We start from the raw sequence: 18,002 nt of genomic DNA, 5'->3' as shown, positions 1-18,002 counted from the left end.
ATCCCGCGATTCAGATGCAGTTTACAGCTCGTCTCTATCATGAACGGTTCAGAAGATATTTCATGTTTTGCACCGAAGCAGCACTCATTTTCAGAGGGTTTAAGTTGCAGGTCAACTTTAGTCATCATTTACGTGCTTTTTCTCAATTATCTGGACTGTGAAACTTTGGGAGATTGTTTTTGAATGTCATTGCTTTGAAATTAGGGTAAAACATTTTTTTTTACTTTCTATGGGTTTTCAATGTTATCAGCTGATTATCTAAAAATAGAACGTTGCGACTTCCGACTCATTTTGATGGAACGGGTCACATATAAGCCCTCATGTAAGTAGCCTACAGGTGAGCTTCTTAGGTTCCAATACTATGATAATAATTGATGCAAACTAACACGAAGAATTAGCATTGGATTAGATACTTGCAACTCTATCAGTACTGTCTTTATTTTAGTTACACAGAACTTCACAGCTTCTTCCCTCACTATCAACTCGACACATGAAAGCTGGGTGACCTCCACAACACAGAGCTGCTGCTGTCACCAGCATAAAACTAAACAACTAAACATGGTAACTGCTGCTGAAGGGCCTTCACCAACATGTTTATTTAAAAGTGAAAAGAAAATGTTCAGTTTAAAGGTTTTTTGCATTCGAGGCGAATAACCACCAGGGAAATGTCTCAATTAAAGGGCTGCAGCCTGTGGAGGACTTGGTCTATGTGCCCCACAAAGGCTTTGTCCTCCGTTAGACCATGTGGACCTCTTTGTCTTTTTTTTTTTTTTTTTTTTTTTTTAGTTTTGATTTTTGATCACATTTGATTTGAGCCATGTCACAGTTTGACATCACACTCGCCACACAGAAGGTTTTAAATTACTCCCTCAATCTAGTTTTCCTCTCCCTCACGCTCTGGTCATTAACCCACCCTGTATGTGGCAGATTAGACTCATTGCTGTGGGAATCAGACTCTTTTAGTCTGCATTTAACTAAAGATGGCCTCTCTCTGTGTGATATCTATTCATCTCTTCCACTCTCTCTCATTATGGCTCTAACTCTGTCATCCAATCAGGACCGTGTCCTCTTTTGCTCTCCACTGGGAGATTAGCAAGGGCATTTAAAATATATTCCATTAGTAAAATCAGGCATTGGCTCTTCCCCTTTAGCCCTCCCAATATCCCCACTGTCTTTTTGTCCAGAAAATTGAAACTTAAGTGTCATGAATGTAAGAGAGTCCAGCCTCTTGCTGTCAGCTCAGATTTGCCTCCCGTGGCTTTGGCAATACATCAGGGCAAGCTGCTATTAACCAAAATGTGGTGCAGTGTGCAAATGGGATCATTCAGGCTATTGATAAGAATGACTATACACACGAATATGTATTCACAGCCCTGAGAGTAACTTTGACAGCACTGAACTTGGACATTCAGCCACCACATGTGCATTATTATTCCATGTTTTTGATGTGATTGTTTGGATTATTTTTTCCATTAACAACCTGTTCTCAGCAATACTCAGTGCAAACAGTCCACAATATTTCCATCTAACAATATTCTGTTGTGATTGGTTTAAAGAAATTCATACAATCCAGAGCATGTATCCTTGAGTAGCAGAATGAGAATGCAGCTGCACCAGTAAATAGCCTATTGTGCTCCCTTTTGCAGATTTGGCTATTCAACTAAAGACTATACAAAACATGCCTTTAAGTGCAGGGCTTTTTACGGTATGACCACTCTGGGTAAAAAAAAAGAAAGAAAATGCTTATCAGACTATACCTTAACATATATTGCAGAAACAAACAGCAACAGTGTACCTGGCTCTGTTCCCAGTTTTCCAACCCAGGTAAAGCCTAGTGCTGAACATTGTGTGTCACAACTATTCTACTATTCTACTACTATTATTAGGGGAAAAAAACAACAATAATTTTCATACTGGAAATGTTTGCTGGATAACACCACCTTCTATTCTCTGTCCTGACTCACAGGCAAGAGAGAGGAATCAAAACTCGTATTTGAGAAAGACAGAAATAAGGAGATTTCCAAACATAGTGAGATCAAGTGAGTATGAAAATAATATAAAGTCAAGCATTCACACATTATTTCACTCTTTCAAATCTAAAGACAAAAGTAACATAATAAGGACTGGGATATTGAGAGATTAGACATGAAATTGAATTGTAGGCTTTGCATTTTCTTTTCTTTTTTTGTGGGGAGGGGTGTTTATATTCTGGGATTCCTTGCATGGAGGGATACATACAATTTATGATCATACATTTTGGTACATTAAAAAAATCATTTTTGTGAAAATATGTTTTATTACTGGAAATCAACACTGTATGTTTAAAAAAAATACAATGTAAGTGGATGCTTATGTTAAAAAACAATAAAATAAAAGAATGATCAGATAACCCAATAATCTGACTATACAATGGGTTATCTTTAAAAGTACCCTGAAATTGGTTTTTAAGAAGGACAGAGATGCCTCCTAATTCTCCGGAGGTATTTGTCTCAGTTGTCAGCTTCGATATCTCAGCATACAGCCGTGTTGCCTTCGTGGCCTTCAGGTTTGTTGTGTGCTGTGTCTTACTCTTTGATCTGGTGTTTAAAGTCTTTGCTCTTTCTGTCTGTGTTTGACTGTCCCCAGCTGTGCAGCATGTAGTCAGATAGATTTTGCAACACAAGTAGTCTTTGAAATGCAAATTGCTAACAGTGTGTGTGTGTGTGTGTGTGTGTGTGTGTGTGTGTGTGTGTGTGTGTGTGTGTGTGTGTGTGTGTGTGTGTGAATCTTAGAAACCCTTGATGAAACTGTAGTTGGCAAGTGGGCAGATCCGATGACTAGAAGAACTAAAAAATCCACAGAGGCCCATTTTCTTGGGAGCTTCTTCATCTTTTGTGTAATTTCAATAAACATGTTTAACTCATTGAGTGCCAGCCCTTTTATAAAATGGTCAGTGCCATGTGCCAGCGTTTCGGGGCATTTTGAGTAATATTTTAAGACCAAGAGAATATTTTGTATTATGACTCTGAAAACACAAAATAGCTCAAAGGAAAGAGGAGACTCTCTATTTAACTAGGGAAAAACCATTTGTTTGTACCTTGTTCCATTCTTAATTTATCTTAAGTTGAATAGAGCCTGGTTGCACCAAAAAGACCACTTTTTTTCTAGAAAGCTGAGAAAAATGCATTTTTGTGAAAGAGAGTCTCTCAAGACAAACAGTGATTTATCCGTTTTAATTTTGGCTTCAGAAACATGTAAGACATCTGAAAATTTCATTTCACATGTTTTTTCATTGTAGCTACAAAAAAAAAAAAAACTAAAATACAACAAGTAGGAGTCCTACTATGCAGAGTGATGCCTGCTCTCCTACTCCTCCTGCAGTTGCTGCCCCCTCACCCTCTCCTAACCCCCTCCTCCCCCCTCCCCTCACCCCCTCTCTGCCCCTCCCCTCTCCTACTTCTCCTCCTGCTGCTTCCCCTCGTCTCTGAAGTAGGGAGGGAGACGTCATGGCGTCTTCAGCCTCTCTGCTGGACGCGGCCGCGGCAGCGACGCACCGCGCTGATCTCTCGGTTCGTCGTCACGACGTCGGTTTACAGCAACTGGTGAAACTGACTCCGCGATCCGCTTTCGCTTCGGCATTTTGGTGCTGATCATCTAGATGAGTTTACCTTTCCTGCCTCCTCCGATCACTTCATGCTGGAGCTATGCTAATAGCACCGTGGCTAAGCTTTCCTCCAGCTCCACGTTACACTTGTTCCAGGCTCTGCCCGTCGTTTTCCTCTAGAAATAGAAACTCTTCCCAACTTTTTTATCTCTGTACCGATCGCACTCGTCTTCTCCTTCCTCTTCACTTCTTGCTCTGATCTACAGTCTCATTCGTTCTACACATCCCAGAAGCCCCAAAATTACTCACAGTGTGCGCAACAGCGTCCCCATTTACCAGCCGCAGAAAACTGCATTTGACGTATATATACGTCAATGGCACTCAAGCGTTGGATTTTGATTGACGTATATATACGTCAATGGCACTCAATGAGTTAATATTCATTCAGCACCATATACCTTATCCTGTTTACCCTCTCAGCATGAAGATGTTGTTCTCCACGCTGGATTTTAACTCTCAGGAATGAAGAGGCTGTCCTGGCCGGGATGCGGCGGACTGAGCGGTAACCTTGACGACACAATGCTTATTCCCTCAAATCTTCCGCTACCGTGAAGAATTCTCAGTGAAGGTTAATTGGGGTCTAAACACTTATTTTCTTTCTTGTTTTTTTGTTGATCGTTAGTATTTTGGTTTGAGAATATATGTTTTGAACTGTGGATAGTATGTCAATCCCAAGGCTTTCAATTGTGTCTGTAGTAATAGGCCATCACAGGTAAAGAAAACACAACAGCCCAGAGTGGTGCCCTGAACATCCCCTGTTGTTTTCCCATCATGGTCATGGGCTCTGGGCATGGGCGTAATTTATGGGGGGTTTAAGGGGTTAAAAAAATAAAATAAATAAAATCCAGCCAATATAACCACCAAATAATCATATGCAGTGAATACAAATTTCTACAAGTTGGTATGAAGAAGCTGTCATATTTGCAAGCAACCAAAATTATACCTTTAATAATCTGACAATGTGTAGCTGGTTGCTAGTTTGCTAGTGGTAAGAGGTAAAACTAGAGGAGGCTGCCACAGGATCAATGTGCTGGTAGCATTTAGCTGATCTGAAAACTGATCGACTTTTCTCTCTCAAGCAAATTTGTTCTTTACATTTTATTAATGTAAAAGTGTGTGTGCATGCTATGTTCATAATGCTTCTGCAAGCAGGCTAACTGTTAGCACTGTCATGGCCTAGCTTCCTGAAACACAAATTGTGTCATTAGTTCTTCTGCATGTTACAAAAAAAAAAAAACACACAGTGGCAAGTGGTGATATGATAAACTAATGTAATTTACATTTTTTCTACTTTACTCCTGTAGAATAAACATTTTAATCACCACAACTTATTAACAACAAAATAAAATGCATTAAGAGCTATGGTGGGGAATCACAGAAATAGCCTACCTTTTTATTGTAACAATAACTTTTTATTGTAATAAAACATATTCAATCATTTTATACTGTGCTCTTTGGTTGAATCATATAGGCCTACTGTGTGTAATGATGTCTAATTATCTGACTGACTTTTTCCTTTAGTCTTCCTCTTATTGCTGCCCTCACTGTTTGGAAGTTATTAGATGAGGTGGCCAGGCTTGTCGGTCGGTCAAGCAAAGCAATCCCATGGAGAGACATTATTGTTTTTTAAACCACTCTCTGCAAGGGGAAACTTCCTTACTAATGTTACTGCTCATAGTTTTTACAGGGCAGCTTCAGCAAACAGGAAGATAGAGAGTGAGTTTCATCCCAGTTTATAAATAAGTTGTCAGGGTATATGGATTTTTTTTTTTATTAATGCCTGTCAGAGATCCCATCACCATGCAAGTCAGACTACCTCCGGAGTTGGTCTGACCAATCAGATTACATTTACATCACGGTGTGTGTTCTCTGTGCATTTACCCTTTGCATTAGCATGTGTTTTGCCAGTCTGATACTCGGGATGTTGCTTTGTTTATTGCATGTCCAATGGTCCCAGCAAACTAATGTGCACACTGAGATGCTGAGACAGGTGAAATAATGAGGATGCATTTTAATACCAGGTGTTCAGACAGTCCCTGTCAATTATTTGAACAGAGGAAGCTGGAATACCAACACAGGAGGCTCTGCTATAGGCTGTTCAGCAAATAAGTTAAGCCTGGCTCAACTTTTGCTGTTGCAAAGGCCAGCACAGCCCCTGACTCCATGGTACTGGTCAATCATGTGCATGAAAGTGCACCTTCCTGGTGTATAACTTTTGTTAACGGAACACCGTTGATATAAGCATTAATTACTGCCTAGTAATAGCTGTATGGCGTAAATTCTCAAATAGAAGCCAAGTCTCAAATAGACGCCAGTCTCCTGTACTGGCCAGGTCTGGCTGCAGGTTTGAGCAAATTAGAAGCAGGGTCTATTTCTATTTTCTGCAAGTTCTTGTTAATGTGCAAGACACTTCGAAGCCCAGGATCGCCCATGTGAGCAGTTTGTAAGGTGCTTCATTTGTGCTAGAGTTCTCACAGGACATCTCTGCAGCACTGTGACACAAACGAGCTCTGTAACCCACAATCTTTTGTTTGTCCACTGCTCCATGGATTGATTTTTCGCCGGCTTTGTTGTAAACAAATGCACATGGCCAGGTGGAGGGTGAGGAACACAGAGGAAAAGAGACCAGACTTGCATAGTTCCTCTCTAAACGGGTGTATTATTTTCTGATGGTACTTCTTGAGTCAAGTAACGCTGATAACGGCACATCTTATTGTCAGTAACGGTAACGGCGTTGTAACGGGGGGAACAGTAACTCTTTTCATTACTGAACGAAGTAGCGCTGTTAACGTAGTTTATTTTAACGCCATTATTCCCATCACTTGAAATGAGTAGATCAATAAGACAAATATAGTTTTGATTTGGATTCCGGGTCAATCATCAGCCTAAAGGGAATCTAGCAGGTCTGTTTTGAGATGACTACTGAATTGAAGGTGAGACACAACATTTAATTGTATTTCCCACACCCAGCTTACCTCGTTGGACATTCCACAGTCCCAATGGGGCCTTGAACAAGACGCCCCATAATGAGACATACCTTTTGCCTTGTTTTAACACAGCACTGAGTTCACTCTACACATCTGCTAAGTGAATGGGTGTCCCTCTTTGCATCCAAAGAGCCCAAGCAGTGGGGGGGTTTGGATTTTGACAGGTCACAGTCTGCTACAAGGATAACTGACAGACAGGGGGTCCAACTCCCCTCATGTGCCTGCACAAGATGAAGAGCAACAGATGATGGATGACATACCTTTTCTTTGACAGTGGAACATCGTATCATTTTCAGAGGAAGAGATGAAGCGATCGCAGGTGGACAGCAACACCATCGGCATTGTGATTTTGCTGTAGTGCATACCGATCGGAAAACTTTATCCTTGGTGGTGAAGGAAACAGAACAACAACAGCAAAAAAAAAAAAGTTTTAGCTTTTCAAAGCCATTCATCACTTTAGCGCTGCAGCTTCTGGCAGAAGCTACACGAGAACGCTACCACTGAGTTCTTTGTGTTTCACTGTGATTTTATGTTTGGATCGATGGATGAATGGTTTGTGGGTGAATAGATGTCAGTGGAGCCAACAAGTTTCTTTGTGATCTGACAACAGTGAATTACTAGCTACATACTTGCTAGTGACTTATTATTGATTCCTGCTTTCTTTCTTTCTTTCTTTCTTTTTTTTTCATGGGGCAGTTGCTGGCCAAAAACCAGACAATGCATTTAGACAAAATGGCACTGGGACAAAAAAAAATGAATCCTCTACATCAACGCAGTAAAGACTTAGCTATTGGCAGGCTCATGCAGAGTCGCAGCTCTCTAAATGCCTGGCTGTATTCTGTTGTTAAATTACAGCAGAGGAGAGAGAGAGAGAGAGAGATGCAAAGTGATCATGTTCGTCGCTGTACCTTTCCAAATCAGGCCATTGTTTACCATTCTGGGCAGCTGTATATTCCTGGACCTGTTTTGTCGGCCGCTTGTATTTATATTCATCCCAGTTAAATGCTGTGACAACTCAATAGCTATGCATGTTCATGCATTTGTGTATAAATGAGCAATCACAGAAAGGATATGACACTTTAATTTAAAGGCGTTTAAACTCGGCTGAGTTTAATGGGAAACACTGCACTTTTCAAAGCGTTTGCCAAAATTTAAGGTGACAGTTTATTCAAACGTATTCGTTTTTTTTCCTTTTCCTTTTTTATGGGTGGGGGGTTGGGGTTAAGATGGGCTAAGAAGTGCTTTTTTCTTTTTTCTTGTTAATTCATGAGAGAAGCATGACTCTGAGGATAAGTTCAGGATTGACGGTCCCTGAGGCCACCCATGCTCAAAAGCTAGTTTCATAATGCCCTTTAATGAATGGGTATTTTTAAGTGAGAACACACACAAACACAGTGAGTTTAGTTATTTCAGACCATTTTCCTTCGTTATGTAACTAACAGCACTCACACACATACACAGCCACTCTGCTGTTACTTCTACTTACTACTGATTTGGGTACAAAGTGAACAGACAGACAGACGTGTTAATATCAATACAACTAATTGTAAGACTAATGATTTCTTTCTGCAAAAACACTTCAATGTGTTTCCTGCTAATCCAGGAGGTTGACAGGTGAGATAAGGAGTAATGAGCTGAGATTTAGGGTTATCTACCCATGCTGATTGGCCAGGAAGTGGTAATTATTGTTTGTCTGTGATTTATTGTTTGGGGTGTGCTGATTACCTGGTCTGTGAGGGAGTAATTTCCTAACTTTTGTGGTGATAATTTCAGGTACATTGGACTTTTTTAAGACAATCTTAACTTTGTTAAGTTTGTTTGAACACAGGAGTGTCTACAATCGTTCTAAAGTTGAAGGTGGTAAAATAAGAATTACACAGATTGATATTGGCACACAGCTTTGTGCAGTCTCATGATGGTTGGCTCAGGATTTACCATGGTGCTGAAAAGTTCAACCCACGTTTCATTTCTCACCTGCACACATCACATCTGGTCAGCTCACTGTGTGAAGTGAGTGATAATTTTGGTTGCTTGCAAATATGACAGCTTCTTCATACCAACTTGTAGAAATTTGTATTCACTGCATATGATTATTTGGTGGTTATATTGGCTGGATTTGATTTTTTTTTTTTTTTTAACTCCAACCCCCCTATAAATTACGCCCATGCCCAGAGCCCACTCCAACATAGGCCTCTAATACCCCTTTCCCACTGGCCAAAAAACCCGTTTAAACCCGCTAACAATCGGCTTTTGGTGGCAGTGGGAAAGGCGCACCGAGCAAGCGACGCGGGTTAAAATCGCCTTTAATCGGCTCGGCTCCGAACAGCTTGCAGTGGGAACGCCAGACCCGCGTCAACCCGCTAATTTACGTGATGACACTGAACGTGACGCTACGTCATCGCGCCGGTCGCGTCTCATATCACGTACCAAAACAAAGCTCTGCTCCGCTCTGCTCTCATCCGAGACTGGGATCAAAAGATCAGAGAACACTGACCAAAAACGATAGAAAAAAAGAAAAGAAAAGAAGCGACAGTCTGTTTAACTGACGTGTTGTGCCGCGGACGTCCGTCATCCGGCCGCAGCAGACTCTCTGTCCTCCGCGGTCCTGGTGCTCCAGGTCAGCCAGCCAGAGAGTCTGCCTCGGCGGACGGACACTCCGCGGCGGGCGGCTGTGGCATGACTGTGTGTGTCTCTTGCACCGCGGATGAGAGCGGGGCGACTGGTTTATGCTCTGTCTGATCCCTCAGCGGGGGGTCAGACGTGGCTCATTTTGGTCAATGGGAAAGGGGCCAAATGCCGATTGTTAGCGGGTCGACCCGCGTTTAAAAAACCCGCGTCGACCCGCTAATTTTAGTGGGAAAACGGCTTAATTGTCTAAATGGCAACACTTAATTTTCTATCAAATGTCCCATCATTCCGACAATTCTTGCCTCCTATGGTCGGAATGATGGTATTTCTTTCTTTTTTTTAACATCTTGCCTTTCCCACAATTCCTTTAATACCCTAGTTCATTCTCTAAAATATTTCACACTGCTTGAGTTCAGGCAATGATGAAAGAAGTTGGTTAAGTTTAGTAAAAAGAGCAGGTAGAGGCTAGACAGGTCAGATAGATAGAGAGTCCAGAAGTAGAGAGTCCAGTTAAGTAGGAGGGAGTCACCTGTTGAGTAACGCACAGAATGGTGGGACGATGGCATGTCGGAATAGTGGTATGTTGGAATGGTGGGATGTCGGCATGACAGCATGTAGCCAAAGATGCCATAGACCAGAGCAGCTTTTTTATGCAAATGAGAATGACCGATGCATTCTGGGTAATTTAGGGGCAGCTACCAGCATCCCTCCATTGAAAAGTTCAGCCTAACTGGCTTGACAAACTAACTAACAAAAAAGTTGGCTATTAACAGGTTATTAACAGACAACACTTAGCCAAAACCTACCCGGTGATTCGACCAAATACGTGTAGATGTCTGGATAAGACATTTCTGGCCACTTTGTGGGGTCATTGATCACTGTGGGAGGCTAAATGAGCATACCGGCAGATTCATTAATTGTAATTTTTCAAGATAGCGTGAACGGTGGGTTTCAAAGGGGGTGTCAAAATAATTATGAGACATAGTGCTACAAAAGAAACAAAAAATAAAACATTCAGATTAATTGTTAGTTAGTCTACGCTCCATCAAAACACAAAAAGCCACTGAGTGCAATGTAAAAATGCCGGTAGCTGCCCCTAAATTACCCAGAATGCATCGGTCATTCTCATTTGCATAAAAAAGCTGCTCTGGTCTATCCTCAGTTCTTTGGAATGGAAATAGTATGTTATATTTATCTCTCTATCATTCCCTCCATCACCCATCACTACTGGAAGTTGTACTCTCTCCATACAAGTCCACATGTGGGTTAAATAGGTAGCCTATGTAACTTTATATGACCCTGAGAAACAATATAAAATACTTGGGTGTCCATATGTATTGATAGTGGTGTGTTATACAAATGATTCCTGACTTAAATTTGTTCAATCAGGGGCAGATTACATAAAATTAACAGACTAATTAAGGGGAAATCCATGTCTGTACTCTCGCATCTAATTTTGAGGATGTGTTTTTTCTCATATGGTCATTAATAAACTCTTGAGTCATCTGGTTTTATGGTAGTTGCTCACATTTATTTCTGTTCCATTTGCTGGATACTAATAAATTAACATTAAAAAATGCTGGATAATAAAACCCAAAGGAAACCCACAGAGTATAGAAGCCAATCAAACTTCAGTTTTAATTGTGTTCTTTTTTTTTTTTTTTTTTAGTTGTATTTAACAGTTTAGCTTCACCCCCAGGGAAGTTAAAAACTAAAGCTCTTTTGAAGATTTTTTCCTGGACCTGTGTCCGTGCACTGTTCCAAAAGTTGTATGCAGAGTTGTGTGAGGATTAAAATGAAACAGGAGAAAGCAGAGAAGATTACTTAACTAGCTCCCACAAGACAAACCAGTACAACACATTCCATTTTTCATATTAATGCAGCACACACCTTCGATAAATCTGATTGTTAGGGCGCAGGCAACAACGCTGTATAATGCAAAGTGTATAGCGAGGTAGATAGTGGCCCGAATCAGCACGCTGCAGCTGTGGCTATTTACAAGAGCAGTCGAATCAATGGAATATATCAGCATGTGTGAATGGTTTGGACTTCCTGTGGTTTTTCTCAGGGCATGTTGGGACATGATGCAGCAAAATGAAAATAAGTACACTCCACTGAAAAACAAGTACAAGTTATGAACAGTTTTTTAAATCAAATCAGCTACAGGAATGCACAAAATGACAATTATTAAGACCAACAGAGCTTTTTCAAGGCAGACATTTTGACTCTGAGCAGGATTAATAATGACTGTGTTACAGCAAATGTCCTAAGAGGCCTCTTCAGTGAGCAAAATGCTCGAGCTGGCTCAACCAAATGGAATAAAGATATCATTTATTTCATTAGTTGTACCGCAGTTTCTCTACTGTGACATGTCAAAAAGGTTCATACCTAGAACCAGGATGTTCCAGTTATAAACAATTCAGGGGAGAAGAGCACAGGACACACTAACATTACATGCAATCATGCATCAAATGGGAATTGACAAATGTGAATTATCTCTAAAAATATTATGAGGTCAGCGAAAGTGTGTTTCTTTCACTTTTAAAGGGTTACTTATGGGTTCTCTCTTCTGCTGAATGTGTTTCTTGCTAGACACAGGTGGTGATGATTGACAGCTGCTTCGGCCAATAAGACAAGAAGCTACAGCCACTGTATAATATGTACTTAATACTTTCTTTGAGCAGTGCTACACCTTCATGGCAGAGTCTGGAAATTACTGGAAAGTTAGGGGACAGGCTTCAGCTAGCTGGTTAGCATGTCAATTGGCGTTGACTCCACCAATGGTAACAAGTTTTACTGAGTTAAGAACTGAAGTCTAACAACATTTCTTCTAGACCATAAAAAGCTGTGTTTACAGTGCTATGTCAATTCATAATGCTAATATGCACAAAAGCAAGAGCAAAACCTAATGTGTTGATAGTATGACTGTGTTCTTTTTACTGTCACATAATAAACAATGCATGTTGGGTTTTAATAGTGGCGACAAGAAATTACCTGGAGGTGATGGAAATACTCAATGAAAATGTAAAGTTTGACAACAAACTCAGATGTAGGACCACATGTTTGTAGTACTGATAAGTCAGGCGGTGATGATTGACAGGCTGACAGCACTGTCAGCCAATGATCAATTTACAAGACAAGAAGCTATAATACTTCCTTGGAGCAGTGTTACATTTGGCCGACTAAAGGTCAGCAGGGGTGGCCAACCAGCCAGGGTCATAGAGCTAAATGTTTTACGGTGGTACTGCAAAGAGCCACATTATATAGGCGAACATGCCCCTGGTCTACAGTACGATGCTAGGAAAGTGAGGAGATGGGCTGTGGTTAGCTGGTTAGCATGCTAAATTCAAGAAGAAAGGATGTGATTGAGGCAAGGGCCACAATTGGTGTTGGTTTCCACCAATGACAACAGGTTTTGGTGAGTAAAAGATTAAAGTCTGATGCTGACCCTACAACATTCCTTTTAGACTATAAACAGCTGTGTTTACAAAAGTTGTTAATGCTAATGTCCACTATAGACAATGTCCACTATCAAGAGCACACTTAAAACTTAAAAGGTGATACAAAAGTTTGTTTGAGAGCTGCAATAGCAACCAACTACAGGTTTGTAGTACTCAGTTTGTAGTCTCAACAGCTACAGTGAGAAAATATATTTCTTTCTTTCTTGGTAGATGACAGTTGACTTGTACTTCTGGGCAGATTTCCCTTTTACTTCCACACATCAATTTTGAATTTTTGTCTTTAATTTCCATAAAGAAAAGCCGATTTCCTCTATTATTGTCTTCAAACCTGTGCTCTGTTGAATAGCTTTTTTCCCCTGGAGAGCATTTCATTTTGCCATGAGGCTGTGGCTCCCTGCAGAGTTTTACTTTTGGAAAGCTCTCTTCTCTCCTGATTGGCCGTAGCAGGGGTTGAAGATCTTCCAATGCGCCACAAGAGTGATAATGGGCTTTTTCCACTCTTTATGGGCTGTATCATTTCAGAGACTATTTGGAAACAGTATGAATTTTGACACAGGCTGGCAAATCTGCATTCATGGATGTGTTCCAAGAAACTCCTATTTCCCATTCTGCCTCTGAAAATCTATTTTCCTCATGAAGGACATAGAGGGAGGTTAGAGAAAAGTGGAGGGGTGTTTGGTGCTTAAGATTTTTTTCATTTTTTTTGTGCAATCTTTCAATGGATCAGAGAAGAAAATGATAGATAGATAGATAGATAGATAGATAGATAGATAGATAGATAGATAGATAGATAGATAGATAGATAGATAGATAGATAGATAGATAGATAGATCTGGACAGTATGCAAACTGCCATCATGAGTAATATATTATTTCAAAGAGCAGATTGCTTCATGTCATTTTCTTCCATAAATTACTTTTTTTTAATGACTGATGACTTTGCTCTTGTGGGTTCTTTGTAGTGACGTTATTAAAAAAAAAAATCTGCTCTACAATGTGGTGCATTTGTCACCTAATTGGCTGAGTGCTGTGACATGGAGCACATTCTGGTTAAAGAGAAATAGAGGATGTTTGATTAAGTTATTCAGCACATGCATTCATGTTATACGGCACAGGACTGCCTCATCATGCCCCCTGTGACTCCAGGGTTCATGTGCTGTCATAGCATCTTATTCCTGGGATACTCGGAGAGCAATGAGACAACGGGGTGCATTTTTTTTTCAATCCATACTGTATATCAGCTGTAAACATACAAACAACTCTGAGATGTAAAAGAAACACAAACAGAGGCAAAAGTGTGTCAACTGCTATCCCCAAGGACGTACCGCACATGAAGGGAATGCAACCTTTATGTCACTATGTAGAAGAAAATGCAACGACAACGACATCATGTTACATGATCTGAAAGCTGTAAAACTACACCCGTTTGAAAAAGCTGAGGGAACCACCTTGTGCCACTTAATAACACGTGTGAATTCACTTGCAGTCTGTGAAATAGACTTTGCATTGTTGCAGTTCTCACACAACATTCCACCCATCTGAGTGTGCTGCCCTGACCCCTATTCTTTTTGAACACAGAAGATGGACGTGAAGATTGCACAGCTGCACTGTTTCTCTTGCACATTGAGCGAGTGATGAGTGAGTGAGTGAGATATCTGCTGCTGAACTGTTACTGTCTAATAACTGAGCCTGTAATGGGTGTTATATCCAAATTATGTACTGTGTACTATACATTTACATACATTTTTTTTTATATATTTGGGAGGCACTTTTTAATACTTCTGTTCACCAGCAGAATAAATCAAAGGGGGGTGGCGGGACACATGATCAGGCCCATTAAACCCAATTGAAGTTCACCCAAACAGAAGCGCTGGTTCAGGCTGAAAATATTTACAAATAACTCGGGTCTGGCTTCATAAACCCCATAAAAAGGCATCGGATCCGGGTTTGATTCCCCCCGGCAGCCCTTTTCTGTGTGGCATTTCCTGTCTCTCTCCAGCTGTCCTGTCAAAATGAAGGCGTAAAAGCGCATAAGAACTTTTTTTTTTTTTTTTTTTAACACAGTAATCCTCTGTGCCCCTGTGGACACAGAGGGAGTACCCCCTCCCTCAAGCTTCTGCTATGCCAGTGCTAAGATGCTCAAATGATATATCCTTGTCATCATCATCATAACAATTGTTAGAAATAACAATGAACTGAATTCAATACTGAACAGCAGTGCTACCACAACAAAGGGGAAACTCACATTTATGATTTTAAATGAAGCAACTACAGAACTTCAAACTCTCTGTTGCCTCCAAACTGTTTGCAGGCTCAGTCAAAGAGTTCAAAAAGTGATCATTTGTATGATTTTTCACAACAAGACAGGACTTTTCACTGAGTTGCCACAGTTAAATGTGCCAGTATGACTGTTCTTCTGCTTTATGTGACCATCGTGAAATGAGAGTGTATTGACATTGTGTATATTTAATAGTGTTTTGCAGTTTGGCTGCAGGACTGTTGTGTTGAACGTGTTTAATTCACTCTGAGATGAGCATACTAATATTTTAGCTGTGATATGATGCAGTGAAACTTTATTGCAAAAGTTAACTCGAACCATAATGGACTGTGGAGCAGCTACCACACTGACATTGAAATTAAATTGTTGAATGGAAACATTTTATTTTGCTCATATACATCCACCTAATGTAATGATGCTTGTATAAAATGATGATGTACTGATCTACTGCTCTTTTATCTAATAGTTAGACTACCAGCACACATAAGACTTCAGTTCAACCCTCCAAGTGAACTTGCTCAGCTCTCTGGTGTTGATTGATACATGAATTGTTGATATAGATTAATTATGATAATGATAGCATTTTGTAAAAAAACAACACAAAAAACATAAAAAGTCTTAATAACCTTAAAGGTTGAGTCTGGAGTTTTTTGCCCAAAAATAAACGCTAGACTTAAACAAATGAAATCTGTCTAAATCATCACCTATGGGCTTCTAGTCCTGTGTGGTGGTGGCTGTGTCTGCAGCGCCCCCTCCCCCTGCCTGTATTTTGGTCTTTTGCTTTGTTTTGTTGTGCACGGGGACGTTTCTGGGTAGAGAGCGAGAAGTTGGTGTTTTCTCTCCAGCCAAAGACAGAGCTCAGGTAAAGCTGCGTGCAGCAGAGTGGGGCTCAGGGCTGCTAGCCACACTATCTGTCCCGGATGTTAACGAGTGCTATACCTCTCTCTCTTACTCAATTCCCACTGGCCAAAAAAACAGTTTAAACCCGCTAACAATCGGCTTTTGGTGGCAGTGGGAAAGGCGCACCAACCCGCGTCAACCCGCTAATTTACATGATGATGCTGAGCGTTACGTGATGCCACATCATCGCGCCGGTCGCGTCTCATATCACGTACCAAAACAAAGCTCTGCTCTAATTCGAAACTGGGATCAAAAGATCAAACGACACTGACCAAAAAAAAGAAGCGACAGTCTGTTTAACTGACGTGTTGTGCTGCAGACTCGCTGTCCTCCGCGGTCCTGGTGCTCCGCAGGTCAGCCAGACGGCTCCCGGGGCGACTGGTCTACGCTCTATCTGATCCCCCAGCGGGGAGTCAGACTCGGCTCATTTTGGTCAATGGGAAAGGAGCCAAATGCCGATTGTTAGCGGGTCGACCTGCGTTTAAAAAACCTGCGTCAACTCGCTAATTTTAGTGGGAAAACAGCTTCTGTCTCTCTCTCCCTCTCAGCAGCCGCACCACAAAGTCTTAATGAAGCGCTTGAGCTGCGGACGGACAACCAGCCATCACTGACAACTAAAGCCTCAAGTGGTAACAAGTATGACGGCCGTTGTGGTGACGTCTATGCTAACGTCAGCTAGCGGTAGCAGTTAGCGTCCGCTGCTAATACCGTCTTCCCAGCTCACCACAACGGCCCTCCTCCTCGTTACAACATAACACTGGAGGCTGCCGTTGTTGATGACGTACGGGTATGGGCCCACGGCTCCAGCACTTCACTCGGACTGCTTTGCTGTACTTTACAGTCCTGACAACTGCTGCTGTCAGGGGCAGTAGCTACATAGTTGAGCCTAAGGGGAGGGGCAACAAAACTCCAGACTCTACCCTTAATAGGCCGGGAGCCAGGTCCACCCCTCAGGATGTTTTTTGCTACCTTTTTTTCACTATTATTTCTTGTTATCCCATACATTGGGCCATCACAAGTTGATAACCTCCACCCCCAGCAAGGGGCCGTTTGGCCCCAGGGGCCAAAAAACCCCCTTTTGGGGAAAAGCTTCTGGCGAAATGATGTAATGGCATATATTAGGGTACAGCAACTGCATACATGGTCAGATAACTCTGAAATTTTGCATGGTGTATCCTGACACATAGGGGAAACTATCAGAATAATATTCTGGGGCTTACTGCCTTTCTATTTTCAAATATCACCCTCAGTTTATCCCAAAAGACAAAAAAATGTGTTTCCGCCTGACAAATTGTCATCAAATGTGATCATTTTCAAGCATTTTATTATACATATCACTGCCTTAGATGGATATGAAAAACTTCCCACATTTGTAAGCCTCAATTTAAGCCCAAGATGACCTTTCTATCTAGAAGATTATACCTGCTATGACCAAAGTCTTCCAGTGTCCTACCTCAAATCAGAGAAAACGGAACTTTCAGCATTACCATTCCAAATGGGATTAAGCATGATTTCTTGCACATAAACTGTATCTTAAACAAGATTGGAGACTTTAGTTATAGGCTACTACTATACTATCTTAAGTTAATTACATGAAAAGTGAATAATGTTACACCCCCAGGTGGACCAGGGTATCAGGGTACAATATAAAAATAAATGCTAACCGATTTACACACACCAACACACTTACCAACCAACACACTTGAACCAAACAACTAGTCTATGGGCCAGACCAGATTTTGGTACCACTCAGGGTGGCAAAATCTAGTAACATTTTTTGAAAAGGTACATGTCCATAGATTATATTTTGGTATGATAACCCATCCTAAGTGGTAGCTTTATGACAGTTATCAGCTCATAAAGTTATCAACCCCCTGCAATAAATAGGCCTCTAAACGCAGGAGGCATATCTTGTTTTGTGCTCATTTTCAGACCTTTACTCATGTTATGAGGGCATGTTTGGTAGCATTTTAAAGTGTACAATCCTAGCTTTCATTTAGACCTAGTTTTGAGCCTATCTAAAAAAAATATAAAGGTCACATGGTCAAAGGTCAATCTATCTCAACAACTATTTTTCCACAATTTTCGCCTAAACTGTAGTCTTTT

This window comes from Trachurus trachurus (genome assembly GCF_905171665.1).
Source record: "Trachurus trachurus genome assembly, chromosome: 10".
Taxonomy (NCBI): Eukaryota; Metazoa; Chordata; class Actinopteri; order Carangiformes; family Carangidae; genus Trachurus; species Trachurus trachurus.
This window is presented reverse-complemented; position numbering follows the sequence as displayed.